General features: G+C 45.6%; 1 long non-coding RNA gene across 1 annotated transcript; it reads left to right on the forward strand.

Moving 5' to 3' along the window:
• Window positions 1-1,245: 1,245 nt before the first annotated feature.
• LOC119162398 (uncharacterized) lies at window positions 1,246-3,600 on the forward strand. Its single transcript, XR_005108589.2, has 3 exons — window positions 1,246-1,377; window positions 2,686-2,798; window positions 3,464-3,600. It is a non-coding gene; the product is annotated as an uncharacterized LOC119162398 (long non-coding RNA).
• The last annotated feature ends 2,315 nt before the right edge of the window (window positions 3,601-5,915 follow it).

Below are 5,915 nucleotides of genomic sequence, written 5' to 3' on the forward strand. Positions count from 1 at the left end.
TCTCTTGGACCGTGGCTCTCCCCCTCAACTAGCGACGGTGAAAGACGACGCCTTTCGTGTCCTGTCGAGTGAAGGGGGGATACAATGCTCGAGAGGGGGTGTGGGAGGCCCAGATCCAAAGGGGATAGAATGCCTTAATAAGCTCCCCTCGCCGCTGGCTATACAAGCGCAGCACAGGTATAGTGGCTACCATAGCACAGGTCCTATGCACCTTTCTACAGGAGGCAAGAAACGTCACCATGCTGCACGTGACAGTACAAAGGCGAATAGCACTGCCTCTACAGTGCATTTTGCGAGGTTCGGTCAATTTGCGCAGATCAAAAAGGTCTATGAGTGCGCAGCCGCACCCAGGGAGTCGTGTTTGAAAATGTGCATACTTTGTTGGATGGATGGATGGATGGATGGATGGATGGATGGATGGATGGATGGATGGATGGATGGATGGATGGATGGATGGATGGATGGACGGACGGACGGACGGACGGACGGACGGACGGACGGATGGATGGATGGATGGATGGATGGATGGATGGATGGATGGATGGATGGATGGATGGATGGATGGATGGATGGAATGAGTGTCTCCTTGTAACATGGTGTTGACATGTATGCCAGCAGGCTCGCAAGAAAAAAAAATGAAAACATTCTTTTTACGTTGACCTGATGCCATATCTACCTCGAATAAATCGATCTTATTATAACAAAAAAAGTAAACTTATGTTCCATCTCTCCGTATCTTCAGGCAGAATGACGTCACTTTCCCACTGTTTCTGTCCTTTATCTCTACTTTTCGGCCACCAATACTCTAACCGTCTCTTACTTGCTTTTATCGCAGGCGTGTTCATCTTTCAATGTTTGTCACTCAAACACAAAACCTCATGTAGGCTTAACTGTACCCACACGTATACCTGCGTGCATATCGCCGCGTTTAATAATAACATGATCTATCGTTCCCTTAGCTCCCCCACAGCATGTATATTGTTCCTGCAATACTTCTTTGCAGACTAGTTGATTTGTACTTGAAAAATTGACTTGCTGCGCAATCTCGAAGGACAACGAGAAGGGAGAAAGAAAAGAGCGCAGACTACCAATTATTTATTGTGGTTTCATGAAACCAATATATAGGCATGCTACTCTGCGCATCGTGAAAGCGGCCCCCTCCATTTTAACAGGGGGGGGGGGGGGGGCGCTTTTCAGCCTTTACAACCCCTTTACAGCCTAGTTCGTCGTCTACCCGTGAGTGCCCAACCTGAGGCCTCCCACAGTCCTTTGATTTACATCCATTCCTGATTGCACTTCAGACTTCATGCACACCACTGAGTTCTCAAATGTAAGCCCTGGAACTATTACGCCTTTCCACAGACTTCGAAGCACTTCGTACGTATTGTATCCACTGCCTATGCTGCCTTTGTTTATTTTTCGTGCTTATTTTTGGAGTTTGCTACTTCAGTACAAATGATTACGTGAACTGGAACATTACACTAAATTAAAGCTGAATTTTCTTCCTCCGTGGTGTCATGGAAAGCACGTGCGTGCTCCATACACAAAGATAACTGCTCCAAAAGCAGATTTTGCCTGCTCCCGAGACTGCTCCAAAGTGCTGGAAGGCATTCCCACCTCTGGACTACGCGTTATAAGGCAACCCGATCTCGCTTCAAACAGTAAAGCGCTTCCCCCAAGTTATCACAAAAACTCTACTGCCTTATTTCTTTCTTGTCCTTTCGGTATTTACTGAGAGCCGGCTTCTTTTCTACCGCTGCCATTCAATAAATCCTCTCCGCCTCTCGGACTTTTCGCTTAATGCTTCTTATGGCCATATCGCCCACATTGCCAGCTGTATATTTACTGGTGAGCCTCCTTCTCCACTTTGAGTCTACGTTCTTCCTATTAAAAAAAATTGCCCGGTATCTGCATGTTACACTGCAAATGCCGTCGAAAGACGATAGTCTTGCGTCTGGAGAGTGAACAAAACGCTTATTTGATGTTCTGCGCAAGAAAATCAGTGAATTGTATTCTGGAGGCGCTGCGTTAGAGTGCCTCGAGCATGCAGCGGAAGCGAACGAGTGCATCAAGTCACGTCACACGTGAGACATGAGCGCTATCTGGCAGCTATCTTGGAACACGAAGCGCACGGCATGCGCACCCGTCTCGGAGCCGATAAGGTGTAGAACGCAAGGCGACGGGTAGGTGCCACCACCGAGTCGTCTTAGCAAAGCGTTGGCCTTTTCGTGCAAGTGTGGCATCATCAGCGCCGCATGCATGATAAGCTCTACGGTCCTTGGAATTACTCATGTATGCCTTTTCAGTAGACACACATACAGAATATTGACGTGTTGTTATGATGTCTCAGATATGTGCAATAACTGTTTTTAATTGGCAATCGCTCAAGCAGGAACGCTAAATCTTGATCAATATTGGTGGGTGCTGCGTATGGGGTCAGCCGTTTGGAGTATCGTTTAATGCCTTTTAAGGTATCGTTGCGGGTGGACAAACAGACAAATGTACAGACAGATAGACAAAAAATTTTTGAGTCGAAGGTCCCCAAAAAAGACTATCGTCTTTAATACCCGAACACTTTCTCCGCCTATCCACTCTCCTTCAGTTTACTAAGCCTTTCTTCAAATCCCATTTTGCTCTGCACTTCCCTTACTTCAAAGCCTGTTCATCTCATATCACCTCTTACAGCCTCGTTCGTCGTCTTCCCGTGAGCACCCAACGTGAGGCGTCCCACAGTCTTATGATTTACATACATTCCTGATTGCAGCTACGACTTGATGCACACCACGGAGTTCCCAAATGTAAGCCCTGGAACCATTATGCATTTCCAAAGACCTCGAAGCACTTCGTACCTATTGTATCCCCCTCTGTGCTTCATTATTGCAGCATTCCTCTTTCCATTTGCTGCCGATGTTTTTTCCTGTACCTCCATATATCTTTCTCCCTCGTTTACCCATACTCCGAGGTACTTGTACTCGCTTACCCTCGGTATTTATTGGCCGCAGTGAGACCGCCTAGGCTTCGTGATTATTGAGTACTATTGATCCACATTTTGTTGCACTAAATCCTAGTCCCAGAGCCTCGCCTTTTCTTCCGTATATATCTGCCAGCCGCCAGTGTCGAGTACTTTAAATCCAGATCTCTAGTACTGCCCACTAAGTACAGAAATCAGTTATTAATTTTCAATAAAATTACGAAGCACTTTTATCTAGGCCGGCGAAAGTTCCCCCTACCAAATAAGGAATTAACGCGGAGCCAGTCGGTCATGTTACGCTTGCTGTACACTAACTCATACCCCAGCCGCTGGCGCATGAAGCATATCAACCCAGACTACGACGGGCAACATGTGTGTGAACAGTGTTGTGAACGTGTAGATTTGAACCATATGCTCTGTGGTTGTGGATCGAGGGACACGCCAAGAACAAGCAACAGTGGGCCAAAATGCTTAGAAGTGCTTAACTTGCAGACCAACTTCGGGTGGTCCAGGAGGCCCGCCAGGCGGCGGAGAGCTTCGGACTCCCTGTCCCGACGTGGGAGATGCCCTCTACACCTGGCGTCTAGCCGAGGGTCCTCCGACCCCTTTTTTGGGAAATAAAGTTTCATCACCACCACCAATACAGCGTTCCATTCATTTTTTTCTTCTCACAAATCTTTCAAATTGCGTGGGCTTCTATACTACAAATTCGATCACACATATACACGTACGCATGTTGTAAAAGGCACGAGTTGTAGGTCGTGTGTACGCATGTTGTAAAAGGCACGAGTTGTAGGAAGTGTGTACGCATGTTGTAAAAGGCATGAGTTGTAGGTAGTGTGTACGCATGTTGTAAAAGGTACGAGTTGTAGGTAGTGTGTACGCATGTTGTAAAAGGCACTAGTTGTAGTTAGTGTGTACGCCTGTTGTAAAAGGCACGAGTTGTAAGTATTCGTAACTGTCGTGGTGACTTCGTGGTTACGGTGTTTGTGTACTGAACAAAAAGTCGGGGATTCGACTTGGCCGTGGCAATCATATTTCGGTGAAGAGAAAATTCTAGAAGCACGTGCACAGCGCGTCGTCAGGGCACGTTAAAGTAGACCGAGAAGCTATCCAGAATCCTCGATACGGCGTCCTGAGTGGCTGTGGGGCGCTAAACCCACCGATAAACCAACAAACCATTCACTGAGTGTGTGTATTAAAGCACAGGTTACTAGATGATTGACAGACTGCTCACGGGCAGTCTTTGTTTTGAGAGAATGTTATTAAGGTGTCTGTTTACCGTTGTTGATAGGTCCTTACTGCGTTGTCATAAGGCAGTCTAACACAATTCTGTTCAACGCTCAGTCAGAGGGTTGACAGAAAGTTGGTAAATCAGTATAAATACCATTGGTAGGCACTTTATTTAATTGCTGGTTGATTCTACTAACGAGCGTTTTTAGACAGACAGGCTATCGTGGAAAACATTTTTGTAAAGTTAAAGTATGTTGAACCCCCACCCTGCCTCTAAAGACATTTATAAAGAAGAAATGATTTTTCAAATCGGTTTGTTACGAACGGAATCGGAGAAAATTTAACGTTTGTGATGCGTTATGGCAGCCTATTGGCTGTACAATGTGAGCCAGCAGTCAATACGTGCCGTTTACGGAGAACCTGTGCTGTGTAGTGCAGCACTTGTTTCTGCAGTTCACAGTGATTGAAACCGAAGTGCGTTGTTCAGAGGTTTATTGCCTCCCAAAAGGCGGCTATGGATATATACAATTTCTGTATACTCAAAGGTGCGAGTTTTGTAAGTAAATGAATAAACCCCCATTCCATGTTCCATGGCATACAGCACATGGTGCAGCTTGTGATATTATGTGGCTCCAAGCGCTGAAATATATGAATCGTGGTGTGGACGTTTCTTATTGGGAATCTGAATAGGTGTTTAACACAGTACAATTTTTGGGACAGCTGGCACTTGAAATGAGAGGACCTCCAGGGCAGTATTTCTCTTCAATACAACTAATGTACATGAAAAAGGAACAGCATCATCATGCAAGGCTTCTGAGCAAATGGTGTAATAGCGCCCTTGAATAACGGTTTGAGCGTGTAATAGCACCCTTCATTGTGCAATAAAACCTTTCTATTCAAGGGTGTAAGGGTATAACCTTTTTTTTGCGATTGTAAAAGTGTAATAACATTATTTAAGGTTGTAAGCGCGTTTGGCAGTTGAAACACTCTTTAAACAAAAAAGTGTTTTGAGGCACCAAAACACCCATAAAATTGGTGCTTCTGTTTATCAAAACACCCTTATTGTAGGGTGTAAGAGTGTTAGCTATATACATGGCAAAACACCTTTAAAGATGCAAACTGGTTTATTGCGCGTGAGCTCGCGTGGCCCTTCTCCGCTCTAAGCTCCAGCCCCGCGTACTGCAGGATGTCGTTGTACTCAGCCAGCCTGCGCAACAGTGCGCCTGCAGGGAAGGCTGAGCCGTGGCACCTTCGAAGGGGTGCCATTTTGTTGCATAGAACCCGGTTCATTTCCCATCGGAACTCGCTGGTTATAGGGCTGGCACAGAAGAAGAAAATACTCTCAATAAAAAGGGCACAAAAAACGGTGCTATTAAAGATGGTAGAGAAGCAAATCAGAGTTATACATGTATACAGTCTATCAAACTCGAGAAGGCGATCGGATGCGGTGCATTAGGAACACATCATTGAGTTCGCCAGTGTTATTTAAGTGAATAGGGCTAACAAGGCAGGGTATCATTCCAATAATGCGCCATATTATGTACTCGCATGCTTAAATATGACCCACATAAAACTACCGGTGGAAGAACGACACAGAGGTGCGTCTCATTAAGGCTGCGTATTGGTCAAGCGATTTTTTAAGGATAAATCATGAAAATGAAGTCGACTTCTCTGCTCAGAGACCACGTTCTTAACCTCTTTTTTCTTTCGC

The sequence above is a fragment of the Rhipicephalus microplus genome, chromosome X (genome assembly GCF_043290135.1).
Source record: "Rhipicephalus microplus isolate Deutch F79 chromosome X, USDA_Rmic, whole genome shotgun sequence".
NCBI lineage: Eukaryota > Metazoa > Arthropoda > Arachnida > Ixodida > Ixodidae > Rhipicephalus > Rhipicephalus microplus.